The sequence below is a fragment of the Haliotis cracherodii genome, unplaced genomic scaffold (genome assembly GCF_022045235.1).
Source record: "Haliotis cracherodii isolate W230 unplaced genomic scaffold, xgHalCrac1.p SCAF_31, whole genome shotgun sequence".
NCBI classification, from domain to species: Eukaryota; Metazoa; Mollusca; class Gastropoda; order Lepetellida; family Haliotidae; genus Haliotis; species Haliotis cracherodii.
In genome coordinates, this window is record NW_027266288.1 from 11077 (window position 1) to 33530 (window position 22454).

The 22454-nt window shown below is 40.8% G+C and overlaps 2 long non-coding RNA genes across 2 annotated transcripts; one reads left to right on the top strand and one right to left on the bottom strand.

The window, feature by feature from the left end:
• Positions 1-911: 911 nt before the first annotated feature.
• LOC139477103 (uncharacterized) lies at positions 912-3135 on the top strand. Its single transcript, XR_011654136.1, has 4 exons — positions 912-990; positions 1570-1606; positions 2571-2652; positions 3078-3135. It is a non-coding gene; the product is annotated as an uncharacterized lncRNA (long non-coding RNA).
• Positions 3136-6862: 3727 nt separating this feature from the next.
• LOC139477105 (uncharacterized) lies at positions 6863-9185 on the bottom strand. The gene is made up of 4 exons (XR_011654137.1): positions 9107-9185; positions 8463-8499; positions 7736-7817; positions 6863-6938 (listed from the first exon to the last, which is right to left on the bottom strand). It is a non-coding gene; the product is annotated as an uncharacterized lncRNA (long non-coding RNA).
• Between the last annotated feature and the right edge of the window lie 13269 nt (positions 9186-22454).

Sequence of the window (22454 nt, forward strand, 5' to 3'; positions counted from 1 at the left end):
GTAAACGTCTGAGACCTGCATCACTTCGGGCATCCGTACCACATGAACCCGACACGTCGCCATATGACTGAAATGTTGGCGTTAAACCATCTCACACCTTGCTAACGGAGAACGGTTCAATGACGATACATTAAATGCCGAATGTAATGAGCTCTAAGACTACAGTAAACTACGGTTATAACGAACTCAAAGGGACCACAAACTTTAGTATGTTATAACCGTAGTTCGTTATAGGCATTTAAACAGTATAACAATAGTAAATAGACGGGACATAAAAAATCAGTTCGTTATATCCGTCAGTTCGTTATAAGCGTGTTCGTTATAAACGTACTTTACTGTATTTCGTCTCTTTTTGTCACATCTGATTTCCACATCAACAAAAATGTCAATTACTGATTATGCTAACACTTAACTTCGTTATGGTAAAAATTGTGTGATAACCGAACTCGATATATCCGGAGTAAGATGATATTATTTTAACATAGCTCCTTTTTTGTACTCCCGTTAGGAATAGAATATATAGTGCGTTGACGTTTGTCTGGTTCAAACGAAGCTATTTAAAAGCAGGGTAACAAGGATTGATAAATACTCCCTTCTGATGGTTGATAAGTGACATCATGATATTCCCTCGTTGTACAGATATACAAGTGTCGAGAGTAAAGTTGATCACTAGTCTATTAGTCGAATTCTACGATCGTTCCCTTTTTTCAATTGTTTTTGCCATTCGACCAACTTCCCTTATGGTCTTCTTCCCATGTTTAGCGGCCACGCGTGATGACATTGAAAGACCGTTCATAAACATCCATCCATTCTTTTAATTATTCCGGTACCCAGTTTCAGACTTGCATCACTTCTGCATCCGTCCTTTGTATATTGGCATAATAGTTGATGATGATAAACTGTTTTCTTTCAGTCACGATGTCGTCATTCAGATTCTTCGCAGTTGTCGCCCTTGCGTGCGTCTTCCTGGTCATCCAGACCAGTGCTGAAGTGAGTATATATCCGTAATTCTGGCATTTGTTAGGAACAACTCTGTATATTGTTTGGTTTGTTATTTAACGCCGCACGGAGCAATATTCCAGCTATATGGCGGCGGACTGTAAATAATCGAGTCTGGACCAGACAATCCAGTGATTGATATCATGAGCAATTGGGATACGATGACATGCTTCAACCAAGTCAGCGAGCCTGACCACCCGATCCCATTAGTCGCCTCTTACGACAAGCATAGTCGCCTTTAACGGCAAGCACGGGTTGCTGAAGACCTATTCTACCCCGGATCATCACGGGTTCAAAACTGTAGAGGTCTTTCTGGTAACGTGATGAATTCAATATTATTCCCGATACACTAAACATACTCTAATGTTTTACGTCAGGGGTACATTTAATCACGCCATAATGTGAAAATTGAAATGCATTCTGTTTTCTCTGTCGGTCTGGTGTACATCACATCACACAGCGTTTTCGTATGATATGTGAGCAATGTGGAAATTGAAATGTAAGATGCATTCTTTCTCTCAGTCTCAATTGATATTTTAAAATGTACAACTCTAATCTATCCATTTACAGGCTCCAGCAGAGTTCGACAAGAGTCAGATTACTGAAGGTAAATGTCACACTATTCTACCATCAACCTTATAAGAGCTATTTAACAGCAGGATAACTGGGACTGATAAATACCACCTTCTGAGGGTTGATTAGTGACATCATGATATTCCCTTGTTGTACAGATATACAAGTGTCGAGAGTAAACTTGAGAACATGTAAGAGGCAGGGTGGTTTATTTGACAAAAACACTTATACTTGTGTGGAACCGTCTCCCTCAAAGCATCCTGGGTCTCCCTCGAATGCTATGTTCGCTCCCTCTGAATTATTCTTCCCATCTGAAGCTGCCACGCCAAGATGACATTGACAGCCCGTTCATAAACATCTAGCGAAGCATTCTTACATATCTGTTTTTGTGATAAAACATGTTGTGATCATATTATCTAAGCCATCGTGATTGAGTAAATTGTATTTTATGCCGCGTTGATATGTATTCTGATGGTTGATGAGTGACATCATGATATTCCCTCGTTACACAAGTGTCGAAAGTAGGGTGATTACTATACAAGTCGAATGCCACGATCGTTCCCTTTTTTAATTGTTCTTGCCATTCGACCAACTTCCCTTGTGGTCTCCCAACCACGCCTAGATGACATTGAAAGACTGTTCATAAACATCTAGCGAAGCATTCTTACATATCTGTTTTTGTGACAAAACATGTTGTGATCATATTATCTAAACCATCGTGATTGAATAAGTTGTATTTTACGCTGCTTTGATAAGTATTTCATTTATATCGCATATGGGAGGTAAACCCGAAGTGATGCGGGTCGAAGACCTTTAACACTTTTCTGAAGCTTGCGAGTATTTAGCTCAGAAGCGACATGGAACCCGCGATCATGGTTCACGGCCCGCGCCTCAGACAACAGGACAAACCGCGTCCCCTCTCAGATATTAGATCGGCTGTTGAGTAACTTAATGTTCGTCTGAAATAACTGTCTGATGTCATGACGGTCATTTTGCAGATACTTTTGCGAGTCTGAGGAGTAAGAGAGATGCTGGACAGATCAACGAGGCCGACTTCGACAAATATTCCGAGCATCTCAGGTAAGTGTGTTAACATACAAAATGTAAACCATTCCTTGCTACGTGGCCGTAAAGACGCTTTATTCTATCACACATAACTTGATCAGAATGTCTACTCAATCGAACCAGAAGCCACATTCCTAGTAAAAACGGTCCATTTATTAAAAAGAAGCATTGGTTGTCTGAGCAAGAGCTTGTCATAAGAGGCGACTTAATTGGGTCAGGTGGTCAGGATCAGTGACTTAGTGGGAAGGCCCCTCATAACACCCACCACTGGTTTGTCTGGTCCAGACTCGACCACTTACAGGCCGAGGAGCTGAAATATGGCTGTGTGCAGCGTGAACCAAACACTTAACCCAAATGTCAGCTTTTGGTGTCGTTGAAGACTTCATTAGCCAAAGTTTAGTTTGACACGTTTAACTTGAAGAGCTCTCTTCGTCTTTCAGAAAGTTGATGAAGTAGGAAGCGCTCCATCACGCCAAGCTGGACTAACGGAGAAGCAACAAAAATAAACATTAATTTAATGTGAGATTTGTGTTTCTGTTGTAATTACCTCTTCTTTGTGTATTGATGAAAATGACAAGTCGACATTGGTGAAATACCGCTTTTTGTATCGTGTCGCACAAGAATAAATCGCATGATATCATAAAACATAACACGATTGGAATGGAACATTCATCACGGGAATATGTAAAACCTGATATACTGAAGGAACGAAATAATGAAATGGCAATATGTTTTAAATAATTATGATAATATTGAGATATATTATGTGCATATACTGGCCTGAACAAGAGGCAATGAAGCAGAATGTGCTTTCTGCTGCGTCCACTTTCATATTTCCCTACCCGTGACGATCCGGGGTAGAATAGGTCTTCAGCAACCCATGCTTGCCGTTGAAGGCGATTATGTCTTAAGAGGCGGCTAACGGTATCGGGTGGTCAGGCTCGATGACTTAGTTGATGCATGTCATCGTATCCCAATTGCGCCGATGCTCACAATGTCAATCACTGGATTGTCTGGTCCAGAATTGATAATTATATCATAAAGCTGGAATATTGCTGAGTGCGGCGTTAAACAACAAACAAACAAACAAAACATATTTCCCGTTGACACTCGTTCCCTTACGTCTTTCCTCAGTATATTTCTATACGTCAACATGGTGTGACAGTGTCACAGTGGCGATAAAAAACATGTTATACACGACAGCGCCAGCGTAACATATCTACTGACGTACTGATTGACTGAGTGAGCGTGGAGGTTTGAGGCAAGGAGGAACATCGGTTAAACCATGTCCACGGATAATGTAGGATTCGAACCCACGACCTGTTGGGAATACTGAAGCAGTTTCTCAATTACTGGTTCTATACTAACACTCCTTGTAGACCGAACATCAAATACATATCACGATCATTTATATAGTAAACTCTAAACAGTCTTAACCTCGCTAACCCGAACACATTTAACACTATATGTCGCACTGGATGTATATATCTAATGGCATATTCTATAATATTGGTCTCCAGTCTCGAAACCGATGTGTGTTCGATAGTTCCGACGACTTTTTGATTTCGACTGTAATTTACAATGTCAATACCAGAGAATCGCCAGTCTCGAAACAGATCCCAAGTAGCGGTGAACATTTCACAAATAATTACTCTTGACGAGGTCAGTATGCGAAAACAAAGCCCGAGGACCCGACCCCTGAGGTGGTCTGACCGCCGAACGGGTCGGGTATGAGGTTTGGGATTTTATCGAAAAAATAAAATTGTCCCCTAAAATTCTTGAAAAGAATTACGCTTCAGACTGTTGAATAAAGAAGAAATTACCTGTTCCAAAAATTGCATTGTTGCAATGTGTTTTCTATAAAAAAAACTCAGCCTCATAGTTTTAAACAAGAATAAATCTAATTTTGTAGCTGCAGCTAAAAAAATATCATATCTCAACAGAAAATCCCAGTCCCCCTCTCCCACCCCCCTCCCCCGAATATCAAATTGTCGGTCCCTTAAACCCCCATAATGATTTGGCAACAGCTTTCATGTACAGTAAACTACGGTTGTAACGAACACGCTTGTAACGAACTGACGGATATAACGAACTTACTTTTTTGGATCCGACTATATGATGTAGTTATACTTATATATGCTTATAACGAACTACGGTTATAACGAACTAAAAATGGTAGTCCCTTTGTGTTCGTTATAACCGTAGTTTACTGTACTACATGATACACTGTAATTCATTGCCGAAACATAGAAGAAAGGCATTGGAGGCTGGGTGTCCGGAATAGCGAGGTCCAGACTAAGGGGTTTTCACATTGTCGGTGTTGGTGTCCAAACAAAACAAATACATTTTCTATCCACTCTCTAAAAGAGAGAGGAAAGCCACTTTTAAAAGAAAGAAATGGAGAATATATTATTTTTAAGGAAAATTGAAATTGGGTTGAATGTCGCGTTCAAAAATAGTTTGTGTAAGCTGGACTCGACTACGGAGGCTGTCTAGATTAAATATCAAAATAGAAAAGGAATATGTCCATGACGTAATGATTCAATATTCTGCTAATCCAGTCTTTGCTCTTTATTCCTTCCTTGTTTGTACATTTTTTTCAAATTAAAATTGGTAATTTTGTGAAATGATTCTCATGATAATTTCTTGAGGTTGAGGATTTATCGCTCTACATGTGTATCTGATAACCTACTAATATCTGACATTTATCACAAATAACAGTAGTTCATGCGCAATGTATCAACTAAATACACGCGACAAAACCGTATTCGAAGGAAATCTCTATACGCGTTGTACGATTATAAGTAGAAATCGCAATGTCGTCGGAACTATCGAACACACATCGGTTTGGAGTGAGTGAGTATGGTTTTACGCCGCTTTTAGCAACTTTTTCCCAGCAAAATCACGGTGGGGGACACCAGAAATGGGCTTCACACATTGTACCCATGTCGGGAATCGAACCCGGGTCTTCGGTGTGACGAGTGAACGCTTTAACCACTTGGCTACCCGACCGCCCCACACCGGTTTGGAGACCGGAGACCAATAGTATAGAATATACATCCAGTACGACATATAGTGTTAAATGTGTTCGGGTTAACGAGGTAAGACTGTATAGAGTTTACTCCAGTGAACTACGTTTATAACGAACAGGCTTATAAAGAATTGACCGACATAGCGGACTTTTTTTAGTCCAAGTCATTTGTTGGATATGTGCTGTATATATGCCTACAACGGTTATTACGAACTAAAATTAGTGGTCCCCTAGAGTTCGTTATAACCGTAGTTTACTGTATATCAATGATCGTGATATGTCTTTGATGTTCGGTCTACAAGGAGTGTTAGTATAGATCCAGGAATTTAGAAACTGCTTCAGTACGCCCTGTAGGTCGTGGGTTCGAATCCTAGATTATTCGTGGACGTGGTTTAACCCACGTTCCTACTTGGCGCATTATGAGTACATTGTCACTGAAATAACTGACCCCCTGTTTAACAGCGACCTCAAACCTCCACACTCACTCAGTCAATCAGTACGTCAGTAGATATGTTACTCTGGCGCTGTCGTGTAATACATGTTTGTATCGGAACTGTACACATATGACACTGTCACACAATACTGACGTATAGAAATATACCGAAGGAAAGAAGTTAGGGAACGGATATCAAAGGGAAATATGTTTTGTTTGTTGTTCAACGTCGCACTCAGCAATATGCCAGCTATATGAAATAATAACCGAGTCAATCCAGTGATTGACATGATGAGCACCGATCCAATTCGGATACGATGACATGCATCAACTAAGTCAGCGAGCCTGACCACCCGATACCGTTAGCCGCCTCTTACGACAAGCATAGTCACCTTTTACGGCAAGCATGGGTTGCTGAAGACCTATTCTACCCCGGATCTTCACGGGTAGGGAAATATGAAAGTGGACGCGGCAGAAAGCACGCGCTGCTTCATTGCCTCTTGTTCACGCCAGTATATGTACATACTAGTAATTTATCTCAACATTATATGAATCATTTAAAACATAATGCTTGGGTTGAACTACATTTCATTATTTCGTTCCTTCAGTCCATCTCCGTGATGAATGTTCCATTCCAATCGTGTTTGTTATGATTCTAGTACGACACGATACAAAGAGCGGTATTTCACCAATGTCGACGTGTCATTTTCACCAATACAAAAAGAAGAGGTAATTACAACAGAAACACAAATCTCACATTAAATTAATGTTTATTTTTGTTGCTTCTCCGTTAGTCTAGCTGTGGCGTGATGGAGCGCTTCCTACTTCATCAACTTCCTGAAAGATGAAGAGAGTTCTTCAAGTTAAACGTGTCAAAATAAACTTTGGCTAATGAAGTCTTCAAGGACACAAGAAGCTGACATTTGTGTTAAGTGTTTGGTTCACGCTGCACACAGCCATATTTCAGCTCCTCGGCCTGTAAGTGGTCGAGTCTGGACCAGACAAACCAGAGGTGGGTGTTATGAGGGGCCTTCCCACTAAGTCACTGATCCTGACCACCTGACCCAGTTAAGTCGCCTCTTGTGGCAAGCAATGGAGTGCTGGGCACCGATTCCTACCCGGTTCCTTACATGACATGCAGACAGCAACTACTGCTACCACCAACAACTCCAACTGCTGCTACTACTCCTACTGCTGTTGCTGCTACAACTATTATTACACCTTGTTTTATTAATGAACCATGTCTGCAAGATTTCGCTAAATAAGTTTTCAACGAAACCAAAAGTTCACATTTGTGTTTAGTTGTTTCTTTACACAACAGTCAGTGATTTTTCAACTATTTCTATTTCTGTAAATCATCGGCTCTGGGCCAGACAAATAATTGTATTATATTTGATATGATGAAAATGTTCCAACTGTCACATATCTTGACCACCTGATCCAGTCGCCTCTTCTGACAAGCTCTTGTTTAGACTACCAATGTTCCTTTTCAATTGATGAACCATTTCTACTAGGAATGTGGCTTCTGGTTCGATTGCGTAGACATTTTGATCAAGTTATGTGTGATAGGAAAAAAGCGTCTTTACGGCCACGTAGCAAGGAATGGATGGTATTGTTTAAGTAAACACACTTACCTGAGATGCTCGGAATATTTGTCGAAGTCGGCCTCGTTGATCTGTCCAGCATCTCTCTTACTCCTCAGACTCGCAAAAGTATCTGCAAAAAGACCGTCATGACATCAGACAGTCATTTCGATGTCAACTGATTTCAGACGAACATTAAGTTACTCAACAGCTAGATCTGATACCTGAGAAGGTGCGCGGTTGTAGCAGCCGTGAACCAATATCGGGGTTCCATGCAATTTGTCAGCTTAATGTTCGCAGGCTTCAGAAAAGTGTTAAAAGTGTTCGACCTTCATCACTTCGGGTCTTCACCCCACACGTTATATGGATAAAAATATTGTTCAAAGTTACGTAAATCACAGCTCATTCAATCCCTGAAGCTGAGATAGTATGATGACATCACATTTTGTCACAAAATACAAAGAAGTAATGTCTGGCTGGATGTTTATGAACGGTCTTTCAATGTCATCAAGGCGTGGTCGCTAAACATGGGAAGAAGACCACAAGGGAAGTTGGTCGAATGGCAAAAACAATTCAAAAAAGAGAACGATCGTGGCATTCGACTAATAGACTAGTGATCAACTTTACTCTCGACACTTGTATATCTGTACACCGAGGGAATATCATGATATCGCTAATCAACCCTCAGAAGGTGGTATTTATCAGGCCCAGTTACCCTGCTGTTAAATAGCTCTTGAAGTATGATTATAAGGTTGATGGTAGAATGTGTGATATTTACCTTCAGTAATCTGACTCTTGTCGAACTCTGCTGGAGCCTGTAAATGGATAGATTTGAGTTGTACATTTTAAAATATCAACTGAGTCTGACAGAAGGAATGCATACATTTCAATTTCCACATTGATCACATATCATACGAAAACGCTGTGTGATATGATGTACCAAAGACTGACAGAGAAAACAAATGCATTTGAATTTCCACATTACTTACACATCATAGCAAACTATGGCGTGATAAAATGTACCCCTGACGTTAAACATCAGAGTATGTTTTGTGTATCGGGAATAATATTGAATTCATCACGTTACCAAAAACTCCTCTACAGAGATTGACCCGTGAAATTCGGGGTAGAATAGGTCTTCAGCAACCCTTGCTTGCCGTAAAAGGCGACTATGCTTTTCTTGAGAGACGACTAACAGGATCGGGTGGTCAGGTTCGCTGACTTGGTTGATGCATGTCATCGTATCCCAATTGCGTGGATCGATGGTCATGATATTAATCACTGGATTGTGTGGTCCAGACTCGATTATTTACAGTCCGCCGTCATATAGCTGCAATATTGCCGAGTGCGGCGTAAAACAACAAACCAACCAATCTACAGAGTTGTGCCTAACAAATGCCTGATTTACGGATATATACTCACTTCAGCACAGGTCTGGATGACCAGGAAGACGCACGCAAGGGCGACAACTGCGAAGAATCTGAATGACGACATCGTGACTGAAAGAGAATAATCTATTATGTCAAATATCCGTTTCACAGATCACTCAACTATTATGCCAACAGACAAAATCCAGCCTTGATTTACCTATTCAAAGAAACGGCTAAATTCAAGCGTTTATAAATCTGGGAATAGAAGAGCACCGTCACATTGCCTGCATTGTTCGTGAAGTAATATTATTTCAATATTTATCTTAAGTTTATTGTCTCGTTAAGTAGAGATATTACTCATCCAGTACATAGGCTATGTTAAATATATGGAACAGCGATATAATATAATATTTTATCTAGCAAGACATCAAACATGGTCATGGATTTCAAATGAACATGAAACACCAAGTGTTTTAAATCATTTAATGAACATCTGGTACATATTGATTACGTGAAGCTGGATGTAAAAAAATAACGCCATCAGAGAAATTAATCAACGTGAAAACACTTGTATAAACTTCAACAAACGTCAATCCATTGGAAACAGGGAAATCACATCACTGGAAGGAACTTCGTTGTCAAAGGCAAATAATTAAATGGTTTCGCTGATGAAACAATAAACAGACTTGTAGAGTATACTTACCTACTCCGGCTTCTACAGTGGGATATAGGCCAGATCAGGTGCCTCTAATACCTTATATAGTCCTCACCCATCTCACGTGGCGTTATCGGACAGAGACTCGTGGCAGTTGACGGTAGGGATGTTTGATGATTCAACGTGTGCTTTAGATATTCGTCATTTGTCATATGGTCGGATATATATGTTTTATGTGTGTTCAGGGACATTGGTTCTTAGTTCTAGTAGATAATTATTTATAACAATCTATGAGGTTGTAAGTTATGTCTAAACTTAAAACTGGTCATGTTGGATTGTGTTGGGGTGTCAAAAGGACACCGTATTACAGTAAAACATGGATATAACGAACTACAAGGGACCGGAGAGATCAGTTCGTTATATCCGTTGTTCGTTATAAACGTTTTCGCTCGGAAACGTCCGCCATCTTGGACAAAACAAAGCACAATACACGTAATTGCAGCATTTACTTGTATTAGTAGTGATCACTTCATAGCATTCAATTGATAACATGTCATAACATTCATTTAAGTACAGTAAAGTACGGTTATAACGAACTCAAAGGGACTACTAATTTTAGTTCGTTATAACCGTAGTTCGTTATAAGCATATATACAGCATAACTACAGCAAATAGTCGGGACCAAAAAAGTAGTTCGTTATATCTGTCAGTTCGTTATAAGCGTGTTCGTTATAAGCGTAGTTTACTATAAACAAGGTTGATCCGTCACCGCTGATTGCGTACGGCCAATTGTCAGTGACACTTGGCCCTGAATGAGATTTCTCAGTTCGCTATACACATCACTAATTATTGACAGACGATGGGCTTGTCGGTGATCAGATATCAGTTCGCTGTATCCGTTAGTTTGCCAAAGAGAGTTCGTTATATGAGAAAATTTTATTTGATATCATATAGGAGATTAATCGGGGACAGCTCGTTGTATCCGTTTGTTCGCGCTATCCGTGTTCGTTATATCCGTGTTCTACTGTATTACAAGTGAGTTAACGTTGTCATTCCGACCAACAGTTAATGTATTAGTACTGCCTAGGGTTTTAAAAGCAGAAGCAACAAATTACAACATTGACCTACGTACGATGACACACAACCAGCCAATTTACAACGACTGACCATCCAACCATTTGAATGGACTGTTACGAGCATGGTGTAAAGGGAACACAACAAACCAAATGTCATCTCAAGGTGAGGTGAGGTGAGGTGAGGTGAGGTGAGGTGAAATGGGGTTTAACGTCGCGTCCAAGATTATTACACTTATATAGCGACGTGCATGTACGTGTGTGTGTTTGTGGGGCTGCCTGTACTAGTCCGGACTGATGCCGATTTATAGTGCTAGCTCACTGAGATACCATGCCGCAGTTTAACATGAATACCCCACTCAGACACAGTATACTGACTCCGAGCCGACCAGTCCTTGTTTAAGCCACTTAATGCCGAGCGCCAGACAGGGTAACAACAAGTACCATCGTTTAACGTCTTTTGGTATGACGCGGCCGGGATCGAACCCCGGACCTTCCGCTCTCATGGCGGACGCTCTACCACTAGACCACGGAGGCGGTTAGATGTCATTTCAAATCCTTGCTTGTTTTACATATGTTGGCTAAAACACGCCAGAGGGTTATTATGAGATTTAAAACCCGAATCCAAGGGATAAAACCGAGGGGCGTCGAGGGTTTATCCCGAGGATGAGGACTTTAAATCTTATAAAACCCCGAATTAAGTGTTTTATAGATTTTTAAATCGGACAAGAGAAACTTAACTTAACTTAAACATAACTGATCAACATTTTTTTATGTTTCCAACATAGTTTCCATGAACCATAGCAAACGGATGTAGACATCTGTTGCTGGCATACGGTACTTGAAAAAAACATTCTTGAAAGCATTGTGATTCATCATGGTTGAATTTTCGATCCGCAGGAATATATATATATATATATATATATATATATATATATATATATATATATATATATATATATATATATATATATATATATATATATATATATATAAACAACAACATTGTTTATGTAATTTTACATTTAATTACACTGCGTTCAAATGCAAAATATATGTCCAGTGAAAACATTCATTTGATACCGTATAAACTGAATAAAATCCCAGGAATATTATAACATCCCTTTTTTGGATTTAACCCGACTGGAGAGCAATATGATGACGTCACCAGAGGTTTATGAGAACAGTTAAACACTTCGTGAGGCTGCCTGTTATTGACATTGTAATTTGTAAGACCAAAGGGATACTGACACATTCTGGGTTTTGGTATACGGATTTGTATCCCTCAAAATAGGTAAATTATGGAAAATTAAAAATGTTGGTGATGAAAATCTTTATTTTTTAAAATGCACATGTTTTCACTGTGCTCGGTAATTGTATATCCTATGTAAATATAGAAATATGCTAAAGATTATAGAACTGTTTAACTCCTAAAAAATCTCTGTCCAGAAGATTCCTCCTCTGTCCTCCGCACTATCTTATATGCACCTCATATGCTGAGGGGTCACAGGTGGCCCAGTCATCTAAGGCGCCGCAATTCCCCGTGCAGAAGTGCGTCACTTGGGCAAGCCAGAAACCTAAGATTGTGGGTTCAAATCCCGGTTCGCCCCGATTATGTTTCTAGGTTTGTCAGCACCATACCCGTGCTCGTGGGTTTCACCGAAGTGGTAAACGTTTGAGACCTGCATCACTTCGGGCTTTCCTCCGACTTTAAGCTGACCCGCTGTGATATAACTTGAAAACTGTTAAAAGCGGCGTTAAACCCAACTCACTCACTCACTCATATGCTGAGTGTAACAAAGTTTTGCTTTATTCTGTTCTGTTTTTTATGCTTGCCTCGGGGGTATTTAACTTAAAATTTATGGCATTAACCTTTTCCTTAATTTGTAACAATACGGTATGCTTTTCACAAAGCAAGCACATCCAATCACCGTCAATTTATTTCAAATGTTTAGTACAGAATATAAAACGCTCTAAATGAGTCTCTATTCATTCAACGGAGAACATGAATAATCGTTTCTTTTATCTAAAATCACCAGTGTCTACCTCACAATAAGTATTCGATCCAACGACAGATGTGTCGTACGAAACTTGAAAATTGAACGTCATTAATCATTCCTAGCATCTGGTGTTACTGTTTCATCGTAACGACAGCCGCTCAGATGTATACACACATATATATGTCACACCTGTCACATTGTCTAGTCTACTGTACAAGTCTGACTAGGTAAGTACAGGAAAGATACACATATTCATAGTCATATTTACTCATATTCGTACCCGTATTCGTATTCGTATTAATTTATCAAGACGTATGATGAAAACAAGGCATTCCACAGTTTCCTTAAACGAGCCAACGATGTGGGAATTAATATCAATGTCAATGTTGATGGTTCTTTACTGCTGGTCGGTACAGCAATGAGTATCAACCAAGCGAAGTTCCATATCAAATCGGCCGAGTTTTTCAAGGAGAGGCTATCTGAACGACCATTGCATCAGTTTATGCGCAGTGTGTTGAGAAGTTCTTTGCTTGGATAAAGTCGGTTGGCCTGAAAAGTGAAACAGGAGGCGTTCTGTTTGCTGTTCAGGACCAGTCACTTCCCACTCGAAATCGTCTATGTGTGATTTTGCATCAAAATATAAATATAAATTGTAAATTAAGCAATGAATTGAATGAGACTGCCCAACACATTGTGAGTGGATGTCAAGCTTTGGCACTAACACGGTATCTTAAGCGAAATGATTGATTGGCTCGATCCTTTTATTACCGTCTTCGCCATGCTTGTGGTTTTGACACAGAGGTCCACCCATGGTACGACCCATAATATGTAGAGGGCGTCATGGAAAATGATAAATGCAAAATTCTTTGGAATAGGCCCGTATACAGCCTCAGAGCTATCTAAGCATACAAGCCTTATTTTTCATTTTTGATAAATCCAATGAAATCCCAAGTACTAAGTTGTCCGACTCCCCAATGTTCTCGGTGCCTTAGGTTTGGTGCCTCCCAATCTGTTAACTTACATTGGGAGATTACCTGGGTTTACTAGCAGGAATTCAGCCCAATCTGGGTTATGCAGAAGGCTGCAGTGTTGGGGAGTCTTCACATTGTCCGAAACAATCTGGGTGGATTCGAGTAGGCAGCGCTTCCCGTGAGAAGTTCCATTCGCTGTCTGGGCTGCGTGTAGAGGGGGCAAGGGCCCTGAGCTGATGATGAGCCTAACCAGCCTGACTGTGCAAGAATCACCCAAACCTTCTTTGCTGCATTTTATATTTTAATCTGTAAATAATAATAACAATAATAAGTGAGTGTCTGATATTAATGAAGATAAGACCATTTTTGCTCTCTCGATAGATGCGAGCTAGAGCAGTAAATTGCATATTATCAAGACATGTGACATACCGGATGAATTAATACATCTCTCATTTCATCAGTTATAGATTCGACAAAGGATTATCAATCCTTACCCAGTCCATAGCATGTGTTGCTGCACAGGTGGTTGCTAATCGTCAAGGGAGACACAATTTGCTTTGCTGAGTTGCGTCCCTTTGGCGTACCAGAAACCTGTGATCGTAGGTTTAAATCCCGGATTCGCCCTGATTTGGTTTGTTGGTTTTTCGTTCAGCACCAAACCGGTGCATCACTGGCCTTGCTCTCATAGTAAGAGCCACCTCATTGGTGTAGGGACCGCCTCCGTGGTCTAGTGGTAGAGCGTCCGCCCGGAGAGCGGAAGGTCCGGGGTTCGATCCCCGGCTGCGTCATACCAAAAGACGTTAAAAGATGGTACTTGTTGTCACCCTGTCTGGCGCTCGGCATTGGAGGGCTAAACAACAAGGACTGGTCGGCTCGGAGTCAGTCTACTGTGTCTGAGTGTGGTATTCATTTCATATTGCGGCATGGTATCTCAGTGAGCTAGCACTATAAATCGGCATCAGTCCGGACTAGTACAAGCAGCCACACACACACATACACGTGCAGGCACGTCGCTATATAAGCGCAATAATCCTGGACGCGACGTTAAACCCCATTTCACCTCACCTGTTTTCTGTGAATTATTATTATTATTATTATTATTATTATTATTATTATTATTATTATTATTATTATTTAACTTTATCATTACAGATTGTTCTCATTCGGTCACGATGTCGTCTTTCCGATTATACGCAGTTGTCGCCCTTGTGTGCCTCTTCCTGGTCATTGAAACCAGTGCATACGATCACAAATACTCGGCCCAAGCGGTTTGTTTAATTTTCCACGTTCAATTTTACTTTATTCGATACCTCTCTCCGTCAAGATCTGACAAACCGTCTCTAGGAAGTCATGCCAAGTGAACTTTCTTATCTTAACATAAATGGGCAGTTCCGAATTGAGAATAATAAGGACAGCGCTGTGAGCGGATATTTCAAACATTTATATTCATTCGCATCTTTCAAAGAATGACATTATAAACTTAGAGGAAAGGAAACTATACTGATTATTTTTCCCAAGTTTCATTTTCAATTGAAAATATCTTAACATAGCGCTTGTCATCAGTCTAATAATACTTCTATACTTTTTTAGGGGGCACGTCTAAGCCGCCGCAATTCGCTCTGCAGAGTTGTGTCCCTTGGGCACGCCAGAAACCTATGATTGTAGGTTCGAATTCCGGTTCGCCCAAATTATGTTGCTAGGTTTGTGAGCACCATACCCGTGCTCGTGGGTTTTACCGAAGTGGTAAACGTCTGAGACTTGCATCACTTCGGGCTTTCCTCCCACATTAAGCTGACACGCCGCGATATAACTGGAATAATGTTAAAAGCGGCGTTAAACATAACTCACTCACTCATTCACTCACTATATTGTTATATTTTTCGTAATAATAGTTTTAAAAATATTAATCACACAATATTGAACATGAATAAAAACATGAATTTGTTCAAACATTTCAAACACGGTAGGGGTCATGTGGCTGCCAAATTCATTGCTTACTCCACTCTTCATTTATAGAAAATAATTATTTTACACCCATCCACAGATAACATTTCACGAACTGACACATGAGGGAGTCATGGCTAAATAGACAAAATCAGATTCATCAAGAGTGCTTTCAATGTTCAATTACATAAAAAGCCTTGGTATATTTAATACACTTTTTAAGCCGTGGCTTTATTTCTAATGCACTTAACATGAGTAAACTGCCCGCAAACCCCACCCAAGGCTACCAGTTTGGCAATGAGTGAGTGAGTGTCGGGAATCGAACCCGGGTCTTCGGCGTGACGAGCGAACGCTTAAACCACTTGGCTACCCGACAACCAAGTTTGGCAATGAAGTGAAATCAGTTAACAAAGCTGATTCACTAAAAACATACGTGCATTCTTATTGTTTATTGAGCGGTCAATAAGGAGATATATATATAATCAGAGTAAAAGATCTGAATTTTGGTTAGATCGATTATTAATTAATCATACAACGGTATGTCATAACGTGTTTTAAGTATAGGATAAAACCCGTCCGAGTGTTCTTATGATATTTAAAACCCGCATCCCGAGGGATTTTCCGAGGGAAAGGGTTTTAATATCATAACAACCCGAGGGGAAGTGTTTTATCTAACTTATGAACCGAAAAAAGAAACTTAAAACATCATTTATCAGCATTTTTATGTTTCGAACATACTTTCCATGAACCTTAGGAAACGAGCGTAAAATATCTGTTGCTGGCGTACGGATCTTGAAAAGGACATCATAAAGAGCAGTGAGGCTTTTTCAATACCTCTGTAGCCTCGTGGTACACTCACTGGGCTACAGATATGAAGGTTGCGAGTTCGATCCTCGGGAAAATGAAGAAAACATTTGTCATTTGATTTTACATTTCATTACATCTTACAATCTGAACGGAAGTTATTTTAATAAAATACCCAGGACATTATATAAAATCCCTGGGATATTATAACACATTATATAGCAAATATGATTTGAATATCCTATAAAATCCCTTGACATAACAACGTCCCTGTTTATGAGATTTAACCCGCCTGGACAACAATAGGATGACGTCACCGGAGGTTTATAATTCTATACATGTTCACTATATTAACCTGCCCTCATGTTTCGTAAAGTAATGCCATTCATAAAACGTTTGAAGTTATAATGTTTATCTGTGACTCAGCTGACATATCGAAGCATACAATTCCAATCTGTCAATTTCCAGGCTTATGCAGACAAACAAAAGCTGAAAAGGCAGACCGAAGGTAACCATAACACCTTCCTACCATTCGCATTGTTGTCGTAGTTACAGTTTGTTTGTTTGTTTTTTGTGTTACACGACGTTCTGCTTTCATTAAATTACTATTTGTGTGTGTGTTTGTTTCTTTGTTTCTTTGTTTCTTTGTTGTGTTAACCAACGTTCAGCTGTCATTAAATTATCATGTTTCTTGCGTGTGTTTGTTTGTTGTTCAGCTGTCATTAAGTTTCTCTTGTGTGATTTGTGTGTGTGTGTGTGTGTGTGTGTGTGTGTGTGTGTGTGTGTGTGTGTTTTGTTGTTGTTTTACTCGACCTTCAGCTGTCATTAAATTACTATTTTTTGTTTATTTGTTTGTATTGTTACCCGACTATCATGAGCGTGTTTGTTTGTTGTGTTACCCAATGTTCAGCTGTCATTACGTTTCGTGTGTGTGCGTATGCGTGTGTGTGTGTTTATGTTTTGTGTGTGTATGAATGTGTGTGTTGTGTATGTGTATGTGTGTATGTATATGTGTGTATATTGTGTGTGTGTGTTGTGTTTGTATGTGTGTGTGTGTATGTTGTGTGCATGTTAAATGTGTATGTGTGTGTGTGTTGTGTATGTGAGTGTGTTGTGTGTGTATGCGTTTGTATGCGCGTGTGTGTATGTTGTGTGTATGTGCTGTGTGTGTATGTGTTGTGTGTGTATGCATGTGTGTGTATGTTGTGTGTATGTGTTGTGTGTGTATGTGTTGTGTGTGTATATGTGTGTATGTTGCGTGTGTGTGTTGTGTTTGTATGTGTGTGTATGTTGTATGTGTATGTGTGTGTGTTATGTATGTGTATGTGTGTGTGTTATGTATGTGTATGTGTGTGTATGTTGTGTGTATGTGTTGTGTGTGTATGAGTTTGTATGCGTGTGTGTGTATGTTGTGTGTAGGTGTTGTGTGTGTATGCGTGTTTGTGTATGCTGTGTGTGTATGTTGTGTGTGTATGCGTGTGTGTTGTGTGTGTATGTGTGTGTTGTGTATGTTGTGTGTGTATGTGTGTTGTGTGTGTATGTGTATTTTGTGTGTGTATGTGTGTGTATGTGTGTTGTGTGTATGTGTGTATGTTGTGTGTGTATGTGTGTATGTTGTGTGTGTGTATGTGTGTGTGTATGTGTCTGTTTATGTTGTGTGTGTGTGTGTTTTGTGTATGTGTATGGTGTGTATGGTGTGTATGTGTTGTGTGCGTATGTGTGTTGTGTATGTTGCGTGTGTGTTGTGTGTGTATGTGTGTGTATGTTGTGTGTATGTGTGTGTGTATGTTGTGTGTATATGTTGTGTGTGTATGTCGTGTGTGTGTTGTTTGTATGTTGTGTGTGTATGTTGTGTGTATATGTTGTGTGTGTGTTGTGTGTGTGTATGTCGTGTGTGTGTTGTGTGTGTATTAGTGTATGTGTTGTGCGTGTATGTCGTGTGTGCGTTGTGTGTGTGTATGTTGTGTATGTATGTGTTGTGTGTGTGTGCGTGTGTATGTATGTCGTGTGTGTGTATGTTGTGTGTTGTGTATGTTGTGTGTGTATGTTGTGTGTGTATGTCGTGTGTGTGTATGTCGTGTCTGTGTGTTGTGTGTGTGTATGTGTGTATGTATATGTGTGTATATGTGTTGTATGTGTATGTGTGTATGTTGTGTGTGTATATTGTGTATATTGTGTGTGTGTTTGCGCGTTTGTGTTGTGTGTGTGTGTATGTGTGTGTTATGTGTGTGTATATGTGTGTGTTTTGTGTTTGTATGTTGTGTGTGTGTGTGTGTATGTGTGTGTGTTGTGTGTAGGTGTTGTGTGTGTATGCGTCTGTGTGTGTATGTGTGTGTGTATGTGTGTTGTGTGCGTATGTTGTGTTACCCTGCGTTCATCTGTCATTAAATTCCTATATTTTTTGTTTGTGTGCTTATTTGTTCTGTTACTCGACTTTGAACAGTCTTTGAATGACAATATTTGTGCTTGTTTGTTTGAAGTTTGAAGTGGAAACTGACGTTCAGCTGTCGTTAAATGACATCAAAATAACTGTCTAATATCATGACGTATGTTCTGCAGCTAATATTGCGAATCTCAGAAAGAAGAGAGATGCTGGTCAGATTAGCGAGGCTGACTTCAACAAATACTCTGAGCATCTTCTCAAGTACGTGTATTTCAACATATGGCATGTGTGCCATATTGTGACGAGTGAGTGAGTGAGTGATTGAGTTGGGTTTAACGTCGCTTTTAACAGTATTCCAGTTATATCACGGCATGTCAGCTTAATGTGGGAGGACAGCCCGAAGCGATTCAGGTCTCAGACGTGTACCACTTCGGTGAAACCCACGAGCACGGGTATGGTGCTGACAAACCTAGAAACACAATCGGGGCGAACCGGGATTCGAACCCACAATCATAGGTTTCTGGCATTTCCAAGGGAATGGCGGCGCCCTTAGACGACTGTGCCACTCGTGCCCCCCCCCCCTCTCCGTCCTTCACAACCATTGCCAGAAGAACATGTTTCAATGATATTTTGTTTGAGTGGGTGTATGGGTGGGTGAGTGGGTGTATGGGTGAGTGAGTGTGTGTATGGGTGAGTGGGTGAGTGGGTTTGTCGCCGCTTTGAACAGTATTCCGATTCCATCACGGTGTGTCAACTTAATGTGAGTGGGTGGGGATATGAAGTGATGCAGGTCTTAGATGTTTACCACTTTGGCGAAACCAGTTAGCAGAGAGATGAGAAAAATAAAACCATAATCAAGGCGAACTGGGATTCTAACCGACGATCATAGTTTCTGGTGTGCGCAGAGGACGCAACTCAGCACAACGAATTGTGACGTCTTAAATCAATTGACCACCTATGGCCCCATGTTGTTTTGGATGCGCATCAGCGAGAATGGAACCTCACTGAAATTTTCACGAATATCAAATGGTTGGTGCCTTTGTGTAGTTTGGGTTTGACGGACCAAAACTCCATGAGCTTGTTGATTCGAGCTATTCTTTTATTAACTGTTAACAATCATAACTTTCCTTATCTTCTAGGAACCTGGAGTAGGAAGCCTTCCTGTGTGAGTTCCGGTGCAATGTCAGACTAGCAGAGACGTAATAAAATAAAGAATACTATATTGTATGATGTGTTTGTTTGTTATGCATCTTGTTATATCTCGACGGGTTCGAATCCCAGATTTGCACTGTTAATGTTTCTTGGTTTGTCACCAACGTGCTCCTGGGTTTCACCGAATTGGTAAAAAACGGAAACCTGCATCACTGGCCTTTCTCTCATAGTAAGAAACCATCTTATTGGTGTTGGGACCGCCTCCGTGGTCTAGTGGTAGAGCGTCCGCCCGGAGAGCGGAAGGTCCGGGGTTCGATCCCCAGCCGGTTCATACCAAAAGACGTTAAAAGATGGTACTTGTTGTTACCCTGTCTGGCACTCAGCATTAAGGGGCAAAAACAAGGACTGGTCGGCTCGGAGTCAGTATACTGTGTCTGAGTGGGGTATTCATGTTAAACTGCGGCATGGTATCTCAGTGAGCTAGCACTATAAATCGGCATCAGTCCGGACTAGTACAAGCAGCCACACACATACACACATACACGTGCAGGCACGTCGCTGTATAAGTGCAATAATCTTGGACGCGACGTTAAACCACATTTCACCTCACCTCATTGTTGTAGGCGTCTACGTGGAGAAAGGACGATGCAATGTTCGTTCACCTCACCTCGTCGTACAAAAAGACAGTTAACATCCAAGGCCTACTTTACGTTGGGCCATGCTCTCATAGTAAGTGGGGCGGTCGGGTAGCCTAGCGGTTAAAGCGTTCGCTCGTCACGCCGAAGACCCGGGTTCGATTCCCGACATGGGTACAATTTGTGAAGCCCATTTCTGGTGTCCCCCGTCGTGACATTGCTGGAATATTGCTAAAAGCGGCGTAAAACCATACACACTCACTCACTCATAGTAAGTACCGTTTAATTGGTGTAGTGGGTAGAGCGCTTGCTCGGAGAAAGGAAGGAGGGTTGTTCGTTCACCGGGCCGCGTCGTACCAAACACATCAAACTGTCACACAGTGACAGAGAATAAGCCTTACATCAGACTCACTCAGTTATTTCTTGAGAAGGAGTGAGTGAGTTGGGTTTAACGCCGCTTTTAACAGTATTCCAGTTACATCACGCCGTGTCAGCTTAATGGAAAGTCCGAAGTGATGCAGGTCTCAGACGTTTAACACTTCGGTGAAACCCACGAGCACAACTCTGGTGCTGACAAACCTAGAAACATAATCGGGGCGAACAGGGATTCGAACCCACAATCATAGGTGTCTGGCGTGCCCAAGGGACGCAACTCTGAACAGCGAATCGCGGCGCCTTAGACGACTGAGTCAGCTCTTATGGCAGCCCTATAAGACCTCTACACAGGGACGCCGAAGACCCGGGTTCGATTCCCGACATGGGTACAATGTGGAAGCCCATTTCTGGTGCCCCCCGCCGTGATATTGCTGGAATATTGCTAAAAGCGGCGTAAAACCATACTCACTCACTATACACAGCGAATTGAGGCACCCGAAACGACCCATGCCCACTCAACAGAACACATTTGAATTACTACCCGTGAAGATCCGGGTCAAAATCTTCAGCAACCCATGCTTGTAGTAAGATTCGACGTCAGTCCCGGTGACTTGATTGATGCATGTTATCGTATCCCAAATGCGTAGATCGCTGCTCATAATGTCAATCACTGTATTGTCTGGTTTAGACTCGATTATTTACAGACCACCGTCATATAGCTGGAATACTGCTGAATAGCTCGTTGAACAATAAAAATAATTAAAACAGGGAAGTGACACATATTGTATTATATAGATTCACATTTAACTTATCTTGAACTAACATACTCGTTTCTGATTGATTACTGACTGGGTAGTTCTTTTTAATGTACCCCACTGACACAAACGGTGGAAACTCATTTCCCCGCTGGGAAATGCCCCATGTCGTACCGAGGCGAATACAGTCTTTTATAATATAATTTTATTATCTCGAAACGAAACATTCAGTTAGAATATCATTCTGTAATACAAGGGAGAGAACTCTGGATGTGGTAATGTCGTCAGCAAGCTGCAAAAATGTCTGTGAAACGGTTCGCTTGTCATACCGATAATTTATGAATAGATTTTTAAAAACAAAGGGGCAAAAATTATGACAGTAAGATAAATGCATTGTCAATCTGTCCTTTGGGTTATATGGTGTGGTGTACACTTCGTGCTTATGTAACGCCTCGGTGTTCGCACATAAAGGTTCACACACAGGGTGCGTCTCACCATATAGCTCGTCTACCAGCTCGGTGTCAGACACAGGGTACATCTCACCATACAGCTCGTCTACCAGCTCGGTGTGTATATATGTAGGTTCACACACAGTGTGCGTCTCACCATATAGCTCATCTACCAGCTCGGTATATATACATACAGGTTCACAC